Consider the following 15,969-nt stretch of genomic DNA (forward strand, 5'->3'; position numbering starts at 1 on the left):
TGCTTCAAAAATTCAAGTTGTTTGCTACTGTAATACCTAGTAGCGCGTGGCGTATGAGTCGTCTTTTAAATTATTGACATCTTATGAAAAATTCCGTGTAAGAAAATAATAGTAGAGTTTACACGTCCTGGAGTAATACAGGCCTTTCATAAAGCGATCAAATGGCTAAAAGCCACTTGCCCTCTTACGTCGTCGCGCGTAATTTCTAGCGGTTTATTGGTTCTTGAAATTAAACTTCGAAATTGCGAGGACGGTTCGATGAAGGTATCATTCCTAGTCTACTGTCGGCTAGTGGCTCAGCCTGTTTGTGTATCGTCTATAAGCTTTCACACACTATGCGACAGAGTTGATCGATGCGCATCCCTCTGCATGCTCGTCATTATTCCGCATGCTTCTGTTCGCTCGAGTTCCCGAGGAATATGAAGTGTACTTCAGCTCGCCACAAATTATCCAGCATTCGGGTTTCAGTGAACGGCTCTGTCTACGTCGACAGTTTCTCATCGACCTCGTAGTCCCGTCCTTGTCGAAAAAGTCAACAGAAGATATCTCCGTGTCTTCACGTATCTTTTATTGACTCTGTGACCAAAGTTTTTCCACGATAGACGTAAAAATAGTAGAGCGCTGATTAGAAACGAGAAATACGGAGGATATTTCTTCTTCCCGTTTCGTATAATCCAGCACTCTGTCCTCGACAAATCGCTCTGTCCACGGCAATTGCGTTTTTCATCGACCTCCTAGTCAGTCCCTGTCAAAGGTCAACAAGAGTATCTCCCTACTTCTTCTTGATCGTATCTTTTATTGACACCATGACCGAAGTTTTCCCAAGGTCCGAGTCCATTTGAAATCCCGACTGAAGCTAGTGAGCAAGTTGAAATGGACAAGGGTCGCGTGGACCCTTCGACTCGCTAATCAAAATCCATTCTTCACCCCCGATCTCGGATCGATTGAAAGGAGAGAGGGAGGACGATGCATTCGGTGGGGGAAAAAAGACGTGATGGGGTCCGTTGGAAACCGGTCACGAGAACATTCGTTACGGTTTTATTTGTTTCGGCTGGGGCAGAGGCGACGATCGATCCTCGGCGGCGTCGCAGCCGCCTCCGCCGCCACCACCTTCCACCGCCTCTTTCTCTTGGTATCTCGGTGACTTCGACTCGCTCTACCTACACCAACCTAATCGATACTCGACCCGACTCGTCGTCGATTCGACCGTGGGCTCTCTTTCTCCCTGTCTCGGCCCGGGGTCCTCTTCTTCCTCGAGCCTTTGCGTCGCAGGCGTGATCTAATCGGTTGATCGCGCTCCGAGCCGCACCAGAATTCCGCTTTATTTTCCCCTGTTGACCTTCCGCACTGTCCTTCCAAGACGACACGTAATTATCGGGGCACAAACTCGATGGAACTGCCAAGGATAATGCTACTGAAAAATACCCTCTTCCCTTCCTTCCATTCCTTTCCTTTAGCCTTCCTCACCGGCGACGTCGATTCGTTTATCGAGATAGATTTTCCGCCGCTATTTCTCGCGACGCTGGCTTCTCTGGCGCGAGGCGTTAAAATGGATCCCGTTGTTAAACGGAAGGGTTTCTCGGACATCCCGGGAGAAATTTCTTCGAAGAGCTCTCGAACGTCCTCTCTCTCTCTCTCTCTCTCTCTCTCTCTCTCTCTCTCTCTCTCTCTCTCTGTCCCTCTCCCTCCTTGTCAGGCGCACAATGTAAAACGGTAATCTCGTTTTTCGCGTTGGATGCGCGACAGGATGATCAAAGAAAATAGCAGAGAGGCTCTCCCACTGTGAGAGAAAAAAAGAGAGGATAACGAAATTACAATTTAGAATTTCATCGGCGCGGTGCTTCGCCCCGCTGGAAATATGACGTTTTAAATTGAAACGAAAGGATCGAAAGTTTTCATTTCGCTAGGGGAAAAACAAACAGGTCGGGAATAATTTTTGTCTCGATTCAACGCGTGCCTCTCTCCCTGCCGCGGTCTAATTGGACGACATATTACAGGCGGGGGTCCAGGGGAGGGAACAAGGATTGAACGCGTACACGAAGATCAAGCGCGCACGAGCCTCCGACTCTAATGTGTTACGAATTATGCACTGGGAGGGTTAAGTCCCTTCTAGTCCCTCGGCTTACTTTGACGAGCCTCGCCCTCTTGTATCATTATACTGTTCAAGTAGAATTACCAGAGCCGCCCGCATTTCGTAGCGGGCACAGTTATTGCATAATTTCACAGCGCGCCCTATCGCCTTGTCCCCTAAGCCTTTGAAGACGAACGCGGAGCGGCTTACGTTAAACACGGCCCAACACTGGCGAACGTTGTTTTATCTGTACAGATTTTCCTTGAAAAATTTCACTCTGAGACCTTTCGTTGGTCGAGAAGTCTCGAACGTTTAGCAGGAGATAATCGTTTGAGCTTAAGTATTAGAAATATTGCATCACGGAGTCGCTACTTTGACAAGTTATTAATGCGATAAGATACACAGAAGCCTTCGAGAACGTCTGTAAAGGCCGTGCAAATACTTCCTCGTATTTGCTGTATCTAATTGAATTCTCTGGTACTCAGTCGAGCAAAAGTTGAGAAGAGTTATAAATTTATGCTTGTTAGGCTCTCTCTAGGGAAAAAGCAGTATTGATCTGTTCAATTGGTATCTCAAACATTTCTCTGCGTCACTAATTTCGATTAAACCCTGTATTTATTTAATCCTTCCGCGAAGCACGGGCCGTTTCACGCACTTCCAAACGAATCCACTCGTCCGAGTCACCGTTTCAGGCTGTTAAACCGTCCACCTTTCTTTATTCGTGGACGAGGAATTATTGTTCCTGAAATCGTGGCCGCGGGGCTTATCTTACAACCGTGTGCACAAGTTGGCGTGACGGAAAATGGGCGGGTGTGCATCTATTTTCGTTCTCCGGTCACGTAACTACTATGCGGACGTACATTACGCGTCGCTACTCGCGGGTATTCATCGGGGCTGCGGCTTACACCTACGTAACGACGCATTCCCTCGATTTTATGACTGGAAGAAGTATAGCGAGCTACTCGAAGCCCACTCGACCGGGGCGTGAGGCGATACCCCGAAGGTTGCGAGTCGCCAAATGTGTTTTTCGCAAGTCGTTATAGGATCCCAAAATGGCTATCCCCTTTGATAAGACTGGGAGCTAATACGAGACGTGACTGTAGGCTGTTAACTTCTGCTCTTTACCCAATTGCGTGGGCAAGTAGGCTGAAACATTATTAAACGAGGATTAGGTGGCAAATTATGTTATTTATATAACTATCTTGGTCTTTGCTCGAGAAATATGTAAATGCGCTGAGATAATGTAGACGGAACATTCATGGACTTCCTGTATGCACAATCAAGACATTACTATTCTTTTGGCTTTCGTGACCTGGCGATATACCCCTCCCATCCGCAGGACGCAAGCTTCGGAAAGCCAGGTACGCGTTCGCCTTCGTTGCATTGCGACGCAACTCTCGCTTCATCCGTCCTGTAATTGCACAGACGCGTGAGGAATTCGCGAAAAAGTCGCCTGTTTGATTTTTACGATCGACCGAGCACGTTTATCGTCCTTGCCGACGATTTATCTTAATGCTTCTTCCGTGTCTCGGATTATCAATCTTCTCGAGTCCTTTGACCGGCGCTTAACTTTTTACAGTAACTGCATCATGGGACCAGAATCGATCGGTCGATTGCTTTTCTCCCCTTCGGTGAAATATTTTTATTGCCGCGTCACAGGCCCCGCGAGCGAGCTCCCTTTGCGTATTTATAGCGCGCGCTTTTAGCCGCCACTTCCGCAAGGAATGACGTATCGCGCGATAAGAACTGCCTGCTCGACCTCTCGCACGACCGGGTAATTTATGCGATGATAGTGGAAGTAATGAACTCCCCGTAAATAAAGGTCGCCATTCTCAAAGTTGCCGCGGACTTTGACGATTGCCACTCCCCTTCTCACTTCTTACTGCCCTTGCCGCCAATTACTTGTACAGTCGGCGTCAGAGGAGATTCCAAGCTGTTAATCAGTTGATAAGGTAAACAAAAGGAGTTTGTTTTTTGCGTAATCATATGTTGGAAATATACTTCCATGGTTGAAGCCTCTCCCAACATTTCACTGCTGCTATTATTAAATTGAGTCATTGATTCAACGAAATTGGGAACGCAAATTTATATGAAAATATATTGGTGTGCACGCAATATACTGTTTCGAATGTTTCCGCCTGACCACCGAATATTCGCAATGCTTAGAAATCAACACGTGTCTCACAGGCACACTTTAAACTTGGCCCCAGCACAAGCTGCCTGTATTTTTATTGCACTGTGGAACAGTCAGCTAGCGGGAAATCACGAGTGAAAACAAACCGTGCATTATATACACGAATTTAGAGAAGCCAGCATTACGTGGCTGAAGTGAAATTGGCAAGTCAACGATCTCTTTTCTACTGAAAATATCGCTCTCACTGCAAGAAACCATCACATATTTTTCAACATTTAAGTTCAAGGATTCATAGAATCCCTAAACAGCAAGAAAACGAGAAAATCCTATTTTCTCACATGTTACATTATGTATAAGACCCTCATAAAAAAGAGAAAGGAAGATTTCCTGGGAAGCTGTGTAGCACGTCTTCCTAAATTGAGGCATACAACGTTCGAAAGGGGAACTTCCGAACAACTCACTCAGTAGCTCGAATTCCTGGTCGATGAGACATCGAGAAGACCCCAATCCTCACTCCCTAAGCTCCGAGACCGAACCCCAGGACTCACGATCCCAATAACTCTCCTACTGGGATGAGTCAAAGGTCGCCGTCGATAGATTTGACGAGGCTGATTATTTCCCTGATTCCGGAGCGCGTCGAGCGGATGCTCACCGCAGCGCATTTGTCCCTGGCGGCAGCGATGCTAAGGCCATTCCCGATGGGGTACCGGGGGAATTGCTTCCGGTGGTGCTCGAGAACTGGCTTTCTCGATATTCATGCCGGGGCGAAATGAAGGAACGGTGGATTCGCTCCCGTGTTGGGGTGTCCTTTTTCCGTGCTCGACGCTGGCTGAAGAGCACTCGTCGCGATCGATCGATTGGAAACTATTCCCGGCCATTACGCGGCGGGGTGGGAGAAGGACAATTTCAGCGAGGGATGCTGGTGGTTTCGACGAAGACGCCGAAAGAAGGGAAACGCGCGCACGGCTCGGGGAGACGATCGTGTCCGCTCTCTCGAATGCCACCGATTCATTATGCATTCGAACGAGATCTTTGCAAGTGCAACGAGAACGATAGGGAATGTACACGAGCTGACACTGTATGTGTGAGAGAGCCCCACGGTCACGATAACGGACTAATAACAGAGACAATGGGCGCGAGAAATCAATCGAAGCTTTTCTAACAGTCGACGAGCCCCCAGGGCTGCAACTGTTTTCCTCTCTCTCGCGACACCACGATTTCCGTCAACAATTCTCTTTGACGCGTCAGTTTTGACTCTTCAAGGATTGAAGTGACAAACAATAGAGAGGTATCTGAACTAGCTGACGCGAACACAAAGGACTTTCCGATCGAAAGATTCGCAAGTAGAATGAGTAAGAAGACTTCTAGCGCGTTGGATTCTGTGTGTCTCCGACGTACCAACGATGAAATCCCAAAACAAACTTGGAATCGAAAGGAAACAATGTAAAATCTTTTACAGGTGTTTTCCAAACTTTCTCTAAGCGAGTAGGTTCGAATTTAAAGTTGAGAAGATCGACTCTGCTATGTGTCGCAGATATACCGCAGGATCACCGAAAAATTAAAGTGGATAAAAGATAAATATCAGTCTCTCTCGTTCAGATCAGACCGTCGTTCGATGTTTGCTCCTCCAATGGGTTCCTTCGACCAAGGTATTTTCTCAACGATCGAGTAAATAATAAATACAGTTCTGGTTGATATCGCGACTCGTCTTCGTGCAAGACACGAATTACACTCTTGAGGACACGAGGGCAAAGGCGCCAGCGATAAATAATGTCTTCAAAATAAACTTCCGGGTTCCAGGAAGACGCCACATACACTTTTAATTTACTGCTCCCAGGAAAGTGAATTTTTACGCGATTCGAGTCGCGCTTCCTGCAAAAGCTATAAGGGCGGAAGTCTCCGTGAAAAAAAGCGCGTTTCAAAGGACCCGTTGCTTTCGCAAAGCCATTCAATCTCGCGTGCAACGAAACAAAACTGCTATCCTTTCAGGGAACGTCAAAGCGACGGAATTAGCGGTTCCACTTGAAGTTTTCGCTGGAAATTCCTTCCGCGACTCCCTGCTGAAATATGACAGTAACCAGGTTCGAGAGTACGATCGAACGCGGCGACGACGCGGTCTGGCTGGTAATCGTCGCTAGTCGACTTTTTCCTTGCCCCGTCAAACATGTCAGACATTTACTGCGCGGAGCAGATTAAAATTCCGCCGACGTACCCGCACATCTTGAAACTCTACGCGAAGGCCGCCATTCGCACGCAACCCTACGACCTTCTGCGATGGACCTGCGCTTACTTCCGAGCACTCGCAGACGATGATGTTCCTCCCGTCAAAGTAAACGTCTCCTCTGTTCTTGTCCTCCTGGGGATTTTACGTACAATAGAAAAGAGTGCAAAGGGAAGTTCTGCTGAAAGGATAGAGGATATGGAAGACTCCAGAGGGACAATTTATCTATTTGCTCAGTTAAGAGAGAAGATTAAGTTTTAAATAGCATGCACTCAAGTTGTTTACTTTGGTGTATTTCACTTTATGGATTTCTATTGCAATTCGTGAGATAGTAAATATAGAGATTTAATCATTTTAGAGATATAAGTTGAAAATTGAAATATCTTTAGATACATTTAAGTGGAGTCTCAGTGTAAATAAATGTTGCGACTCAAAGAGCCAAATGCAGCCGGTGTGTTAATGGTCAGTGGTCCTTTGGGAATTATTTCAATTTATAACGTCATGCAGTTATGAATAGCAAACAGGTTTTCACGGAAATCAATTACTTGAAGTATTAGACATAATTCGCGCAATAGTAGGAAATGATTAAAGCGTAGGGAAATTGACGATAGAAATGGCAGCGGTCGTAAACGAATCATTGGCGCATCCTTTTCGCGCCCCTATTAGGGCACAAAGAGTCGATTAAAATCGTTCCCAATGCAGCTCTGGTTCGAATCGAATGGCGTCGTTAGCCGTAATCTTTTCTATTGCTGCTATTGTACGTCCAATATTTTATTCCCGCGTCGGTCCATGGCCGCGTAATTAACCGAGATAGATAAGTAAATCAATCCGACGAACGGATTTAATTATCCGTGGTCGGGGGTTAATGGTGCTGGTCGGCTTACGTCTTACAGTCTGATCCAATCGTCTCCGACGGATCGTCGATACGATCGAATAAAGTTGCAGGGCGTCGACGAAATTTTCCATCGCCATTAAGAATTACGCTATTAATTTCCATTGGTTTCGCGGGTAATCCAGCTCCGAAGATTCGACCGCAACGGCTTGCTTAATGGGCCGCAATAGCCGCTGGAAAACGATTAAATCGGTCGATGGAGCCGATCACTATAAATTAATTGGTTGGTCCGGCAGCCCTGTATCGGGCTCCAGCGCTGGCATTTTTCTCTGTTTCCACGTGGATTGTCGTGGACGCATTACGAACAGCGTCCGTGACCGCGCGGATAGAAATCCCGCCAGCAGACTATCAAGCCTTGAACTATCGGATTCCCCTATTTTTCCTAGCAGCTCGCTCGCAGGATTTTTCGTCGCGCGGGAGCGTCAGAGAAACCCCTCAACTACGGTATAAGCGTTGTCCGTGACCCGATGCTATGCTCGAGGGATTACTGCGAGATATCGTCGACGATATTTCTATTCGTACAGCCAGATTTGTCCCCCTGGATTTACGGAAACGACGTCAAATAGGCGGACGTTAACCGATGCGCGACTCGGCGACGAAATGCTGCAAGGTCGATGGAAAAATTTCAGCCTCGAGACGGTCGTGTTTATTTTTGCAATATCACTGCGCCGAGTTGGGAACTTCAATGAGCTTTTATCGAAGAAAGGAGTTACGTACTGCGACTAAAAACCTTTAATAAAATCTCTCTGTAGAATTACGACTACAGACTCTGATAACTCCTTTAGCTACACGTTGTCTCTAATGGAACTGCGCGCTCTGGCAACTTTTTAGTCGGGTAACTAAAAACTTTCGACTTGTTTTATGTTCAAGGTAACTGTAGCCTGGTTCGGTTTGCTGCGACTGATAATTATGTCTTTATCTTTGCTGTGAAGTTTCGTCCATATATACTAGAGACTCGGGTAACTGTAGTTAGTCACTGTATAGTGCACGCTGCCCAAAAGTCGGAGCAACTTTTTAGTCGCGTTTGGCCAACATTATTCTCTTAATGGGCTGAAAATTAAAAGTAGAGGATCCTCCGTGTAACAAGGACGATAAGACCGAGAACATCTCTTGACCCAAGTGACCTAATTCAGAAAAATTTGAGTTCGTGACTGAGAGGGAGGAAAACTCCAGAATAATTTTAAGGAGGCTGTTGATGAGACTCGAATCGAAATGAAGGGTTACGATCAGTGAGCTCTTCCGCCTGGAAGGGAAAAACTCGATATTCGTTCGACTGTAACGTCGAAAGCAATCAAGCTGACTTCACTAAGCTGGGAACACCGTCCATGACCTAACTCCACGATCGAAGTGGCAGTTGACCATGAATTCTAACCCCAAACGATATTTTCGCAGGAAAGAATGGAGTATCCTCCGTTTCGTCATCCGACAGGCATCACGCCTGGCTACCTAAAGACCCTCTTGAACGCCTTTGGTCCCGTTGAGACAGTTCCCCTGGGTGCTCTCCTGTTAAGATGGCAAGGCATCGTTCTACCCGAGCCATCCCTCTTCCAGATCCTGCTCGTAGGCAAATTTATGACCGGCGAAGAGTGTCACTTTTACAAATTCCTCGCGATCGCTTGCGGATTCTTGGGCAAGGTAAGCCATGTCTGGAGCCGAAAATAGCGACCCGCTCGCACGACATTCTCTCATGGAACGCCTAAAATAGAAGAGCTAGTCTATCACCTCCCTCCCTCCGCCCCTGGCGCGTGATCTTTATCGCCAACCCCGTATGAACGATATTTTTAGACAAGAGTCGTTAATCGATTCGGCACTGGCGCGCGGCCCATCGTAGACCCTGATTGATGAAGCAAGACTGTTCCTTTTGGTCGTCTACTCGGGTATTAACATAATCCGCAACAAATGGAGACGTTTTTTCGGTTGTAAACGATTAGTAGAAGTGACAGGGCCGTTTCTGTGTCCTGAAATATGACTGCTCGAAAAAATGAATCCCCGGTTGGAGGAAAAAAGTGAAATCGTCGAGCTGGCGACAGATAGAAACACCTTTCTTTGTGTCTAATCGCGTCGCAATTTCTGAACAGTCCAATTAGCGGCTTCCACGAGAGGAACAAAACATTCTCCTACGCTAATTGATTTTTTCCAGCCGTCCGGGAGAGCCATTCTACTCTGCACATTGTTCGTCAGTGCCGACTCAAAGATACATAACGTTTCTCTCGGGCTGGTGTGTGTTTAATTCACGGTGATTTAATGCGAATCGATGAATCATCATTACCGGTTGAATTAAATTAATCACCCGCCATTGTTGCCCACGATTACAATTCGCTACGATTCACCGGCTTTGTGCTCCCGCGCGCGCAGAACCTATTCGAGACGATGATATACGTGTGCGAATTGCTGACGGACGAGCCAGAAGGCGGATCAGCGATGATACCTCTGCGGACGTTTCTTCAACTGTACGGATATCTGGCCGAGCTCGACTGCAGCGGCGAGTGCACCTGTGTCATACAAGAGGCCACCGAGTTTTTTCGCCCCTGCGGTCCGACTTCCGTTTCCGATGAGTCCTCCACCATCGACTCGAGTCTCTACCGTGTGCCTTCTGCCGCCGAGGAGGTACCCACCTAGCCTCGTTTTTCACCGAATCGATAATACGTCGTTCGATTCCTTCGACGATATACTGCTTAGACGAGAGGAAAAATGCACAGGGAGAGTGAGAATGAACGTGCACCTTGCAAATGTGTGGGAGGGGATCCACGGTAATCCCTTGCTCGAAGGGTGTTCGATCAGGACGGTGGAAAGGATGGGTTTTCAAAGTACAGCGGTCTCACCTTAACTGAAAACATTTGCACCCTTTGGTGCATTCTTTAACTGATCGAAGACTATTTTTTATAGGAGGCCTATGCAATTTTTTAATTTTTTCATCTTGAAAGAGACATCCTCTTTTGATGACTCAGTTATGGCCTACCGATTTCTTATGATGTTTTGTTTTATTTATTGGCTTTTGTATGCATTATTACTATAGAGGAAATATGTTTTAATGAAAGTTTAAATATCTCCATTTTATAAATCGTAACAAATTCTTTTGGCGGATTTTCAGTACAGATTACATATAAAAAAGTTAATAATGTTATGCGTCATAAATAGAGAGAAAAAAAATTCCTTGTTAACGGAGTCACAACATCAGAATATTTCTTTGATATCCTACAATTTCAAAATACAATAACAGAATAAATTTTCCTTTGTAACGAATCAAATGGAAATGTAGCTTCTGTTTTATATCATTTCAACTTTTCAATTTCCTTTCATTCAATGCTGTATGTATATTAAAACAAACCAATCCAGCTTTAATATACAATTTTATTTACAGTTAAAAATAAACTTGAAATTCGCGAGGCGCACGCTTACTTTGGACTCCTGCTACAGCCCTATCCTCGTATTATTGACTGTATTCAGCCGCTTATTCACGGCAGCAAATCATTTTTCGACCCATTCGTCCACGATTAATGGAATATGAGAGGTCGCGCGCAAAGCAAACAGAAGTGCTCTCTCTCTACGACGACCGAGTATAATTTTGTTAATAACACGTCGATGCAAATGGAATCGTGCACAATCGAAGCAGCCATAGCGACAGAATAATTATTCCCCGGGTTGAACGCTTTGTAACATGCAAAAACGTTCCGTCGAGGTGCAAATTTGCGAAACGTCATTTTCCTTTTTTTACCGAGAATTTCAGCAGAGATCGCCGACGAGTCGAGTCGGTCACGGGTCTCGTCAATCGTTGACAATTAATACCCTTTCGAGCATTTTTCCTCTCGCCTGTCCGGTCTCGAGTAAACACGTCATTTTCAATCGAACACTCGCGTCAGGAAGAAGGTACCAGTCAGGATGTTTGCGGAGCATCTTCCAGCGAAAGCCGATCCACTGAGATCCTGCAGGTTTTGAAGGATTACGGTACCGACGGGAGGCATTCTGAAATTGATGAGGTGCATCAGAAGCAGCCGCCTTTTCCGCAGGAGGTCGAGATCGAGGCTCAGAGGATAGATCGTTCGTCGGAACAGCGGAAACGCGAGGTTCGTAAATAACTGAAAGTCAAAGGGCAGAATTTTTCGAATTTTTCATTAAAAGTGTAAGCTTTCGTGGAATGTTGAGAAGGTTGATTATGTTACAACGACCGGATCAAACACGGCTCGAATTCGATTTCCCTGATCCTGGAAATAGAGAAAAACCGTGTTCCTTTAATTTTCCCGGGGAACGAGTTTGGTATTTGCTTACTGCTCGCTCGGCTTCTCGGTTTTTTTCTTGCCGCGGCGAAGCAAATTGCAATCGGCGAATAGCTTCCCAACCGAGGGCGTATTTGCGCTCGGGGCTGAGAGGAATTAATCGTGCCCTTGTGAAGCACGAAATATTTCGTTCAGCTGTCAGCGACGCAGGAGCCCGCCCCACTTGATCACGATGACTCGGTCCACGACGTGGCCCCAGACAGCGCTGACAATATTATCGACGACGAGATGGCCGACGACTTCTCCATGGACTTCGACGCAGAGGAAGCCGAACCAGAAGCTGTGGACGAGGAGATCGACGACTACGTGCCTATTGGACTCGAAAGCATTCTTCAAGGTATTTGCGAGTGCCTCGAGCCGGTTCGTGAACCCAAACGCGTCCCGACGCCTCCGCCACCCGACCCCTTCCAAGAGTTCCTCAAGAGAATGAAAAACGAGGTGGAGGACGGCTGTCTGAAGACGCTTTTTCGTGTGCCGGGAATCGGTCCACCGGTCTCGGCAAATCGCATTACGGCTGTGGGGCTGTGGTTGACAGAATGCTCCCTCCGACAAGAAGGGATGGTTGGTCCGCGAAATATCAGGCACTTTCTTTGTCCGGATCTTGAAGATCACTACCAGGAGGACGTAAAGGATTGAATGGGAGCGGTAATGCAAGACTTAATGAGAATATAAAAAGAATAGAAGGAGTAGAGTAAGATACAATAGAATTATAGAGCTGTAAGAAGCGCAGAGGCTATAAAAATGAAATATTAGTAATTACAAATGTAAAGTTATAATCTAATATCTTCGACTTGCGGCAATTTTCTCACGGAGTTCTAATGCAGTCTCTTCTGAACCTCAAAACAACCAGATAAGAACCAACGACGGAGATGTACTCGTACCATTTATTACAAAAAGGACAGGATAACGAATGGCGCTAGATAATCGAGCATCGAGTAGTCTCGTTTCTTGTTGGGAACGCGATCCCCAAAGAGACACGTGTTGCTAGTACCCGCGTATTTGTCAGAACTCCGATACCAGTCGCCTGACCTGGCTCGTCCGTTATTTAAACTAACGAGCAACGTACGGCGGTGGCGATCATTAAAATATATATCTAGACGCGTACGCGAGCTCGAGGCTCCCTGGCTCGCAGCTATAAAACATCGACACGTTTCAGCCACTCCAGCGCATTTTATGTATTTCGCGGCCCGCGGAAAGTTATTAACCCGGTCGAAGCGCTACCGTTGTTTACCTTCTAACTCGACGGCATAAATTACATCGAGCAGCCGGTGAAATATGCGCTTAGCCTGTTCCGAATTCCGTCGGCGACGAGGAGGGTTCTAGCTGCAGTCTTCCGGTAGAGACTCTTCCTGCTCGTCGAATTCCGTGGGCTGATTATCGCGACGCAGCTTATTTCGTAGGCCACTCGCGATTCTCACGATTAGAAGCAACAAAAGTGGGTCGCAAAGGGTGGACTCTTCCATATAAGCTTGAAGACCGACTCGCAGCGCGGTCTTATTTCTCGTCCATCGTGCCGGAAGGAACCGTTTTTCCCATCATCTCGTCCATCTTCCCCAAAGACGGTCTTCTAAACGGGCCTAGGCCTCGTTCTTCGTCTCATCTCCCACGGTGTGCCTTTGCTGGAGAGAGATGCTCGTCCTAGGCTCATCGTCGTCGATTCTCGCGTTCTTGTTCTTTATCGACGTCTCGGTTCATGCATGGGTGATCTACTATAGAGACGACAATGGAGTCTCCGACAACGACGTCTCGGAGACACCGGAGCAGAGAATGAACTTGATATTCCCAGGTAAGAGGGGAATGGAGCAAGGTTGGGGAGGGTCTGCGGGAGTACAAAAGATCGCGATGGAATCGGTACAGCCTGTTCGTAACGAGCTTTCCACGCTCTGTCGTTGCTTCCTTCCGGCAGGGACGAAATGGTGCGGAAGCGGGAACGTGGCGACGAGTCCCGACGACCTCGGCAAATTCATGGAGACCGACGCATGCTGCAGGGAACACGATATGTGCGCCGACGTGATCGAAGCTGGACAGAGCAAACACGGCCTTACTAATCCCACCTTCTACACCAGGTTCTGAAACTTCGTTCGCTTCTTTGTGCTCTTTCGCCCGCGCAGACGATGAAGCTCATAGCCCGCGGTCCCACCGGGGAAAAGTTTCTTTTGGCGTGGCCCCGACGCGAGCCCCGGCTGCTTTAAATTAGTTCGTCTTCCTTCGAGCGGTGCTTTTTCTTAGTCGCTCCGCGTGGATTTCCCGTTTTCAAGTCTGACGCAACGGTCTGCCCGATGAACGGCTCCGACTTTCTACAGTGCGTCTCGTACTTCGCGGTTCGGAGAAAGCCTCGACGAGTTTTTCGTTTTTCAGGGATAGCCGTGTCGTTTACGTTAAATAGCTGCTTGAAACGTGGTAGAATAATTATGCAGGTTTTCTAGGTTTCAGGAAGTAGAGAAAAATAAAGCTTTAAAAAATGAAGAGAATCCCTCTTGGAAAGAAGAACGTAACATTTTTTGCAATTTTCCAGCGAGCAGTCGCCTCGTTTTCGATCGGTCATTCCAGGAATATCCAGATACCATGTACCGTTCCGCGTTAACGATCGTGGTAATGCCGAGTTCGCGTGCACGCCCACGCGGGATTTTTCGCGGCCGAATGTCCAGCATACGGTGAGAAATTGCGAGCGATTAGGCGTAACGTGCGAGCGAGTTGTAGGCGTGCCGAGCCGGCTGCTGGCTCGCATGAATCACTCTATTCGCGAGTATTGAACGGCCTGCGAGTCAAGATCAGCAACCCCGTCGAATTTGTGCTCCATGAATTAACAGTCACGACGAACTTCGGTGGATTTCACGGTACCTTATCTAGAAACGTTTCCGTAAACGACACGTAGAGTTTCCTAGTTTCCTAGCTACCGTGACAAGGGAAAGCGATAGGAAACGTATCGAAGGTCTGTTTGAACAGGTTACAATGCTCCTGCGACGAGAAATTCTTCGACTGTCTCCGGCGATCGGAAGACGGCGCCAGTGGCAGCGTAGGCTTTTTCTACTTCGACGTCCTGGACACCAAGTGTTTCCGCGAAGACTACCCGATCGTAGGCTGCAAGCACGCGACGACGTAAGTCATCTTACCTCGGAGTTCCCTCCGAGCTCGAACATTGTCGAACTTATAACTGCTCCGAGAATTGGATCATCGTCTATATCGAAAGCGTTCGTGCTCAGGCCAGTTTAAAGAGAGGGCTTTCTAACGATCTCCGACAGATATCCTAAACGATGCCTGGAGTACGAGCTGGACGAGAGCCAACCAAAGAAGTACCAGTGGTTCGACGTGCCTTTGTACAAGTGAAGCTTCGAACTTGGAGTAAGCCTCGTTGATGATGGTCGTCGTCGTCCTCAACCAAGAATCTCATCGATCCTCGAGCGCGAGGAACATTGTACTCGGATGCTTGGATTCTCGAATAAACTCGTGTACAGTAAACACCTTGCGTCCATAAAATAAGAGTATCGCGTTGCCTCGGTGAACAGACACGATGAATCAGAGAGGGTGGACGCTTTACGACGTCGCGTAAACGATCTTGAGCGAGTTAAACGAGTTCCCTTTACACGTCTAACTCGCGGCAAGGGGGAAAAATTACAGCGAGACGAGGGAAGCAGAGGCATCGAACAGCGTGGAAGATAAGCGACCGAGGGTTGAATTGGCCTCACCTTTCCGCGCATTTTCCTCCACTTGCACGCGGGGAAGGGCGTGCGGGCAGCTGGCGCTTAGCGGAGGATTTCCCCGGAAATTTATGTTCGGATCGAGCGCAGTCGCGCCACGCCACGCCTCGACCACCTCTCACCCCTGCTTCCCCCTCCTCCCCCCTCGATTTACAACTTCTCCCGCTCACCTGTGCGGACTTTCGAACGCGCTGCATAAGTACACGAACTTTGTTTCAGCCGGGGAATTCCCGTTCTCTGTATGCCTCTTATCGAAACAATCCCCGCGACTCGCGATCGACCCGCCGATTCCTCGATTTATCGGACAACGGGCGCCGAAGGGGGTGAGGGCGAGAGCGAGTCGATACTACCGGTGAAAGTAACGCGTTATCGAGGAAATCGTTGATATTTCTACAGGACTTTCCACTCGAACTCCCATCCAGGAAATTTTTATCGAATCGCGCACTTCGAGCGAGCACTCCCCTGTGTAATAATCTGGACAGTGCGGAAGTTCGGAAATAGGGCCGAAAGATGTTTGGCGCTGGCCTCCTCGGGCGCGTGTGCCGAGCTAGAACCTCGAGCCTCACCGTGTTCATTTCTATGTTAATTCAACGCGGATATAAATCCTGAAAATTACTTGGGTGTAATGGAAACATGCCGCGACGCGGTGGATTTATTACCGCGTTAAAGGAAATGCCTG

The 15,969-nt window shown here is 47.6% G+C and overlaps 1 protein-coding gene across 2 annotated transcripts in view; it reads left to right on the top strand.

Moving 5' to 3' along the window:
• Nucleotides 1-15,969, top strand: part of Dtn (transmembrane protein 132C dtn) — a 59,928-nt gene that overhangs the window by 24,408 nt on the left and 19,551 nt on the right. The gene's annotated exons all lie outside the window — the stretch shown is intronic.

The sequence above is a fragment of the Calliopsis andreniformis genome, chromosome 9, assembly GCF_051401765.1.
Source record: "Calliopsis andreniformis isolate RMS-2024a chromosome 9, iyCalAndr_principal, whole genome shotgun sequence".
NCBI classification, from domain to species: domain Eukaryota; kingdom Metazoa; phylum Arthropoda; class Insecta; order Hymenoptera; family Andrenidae; genus Calliopsis; species Calliopsis andreniformis.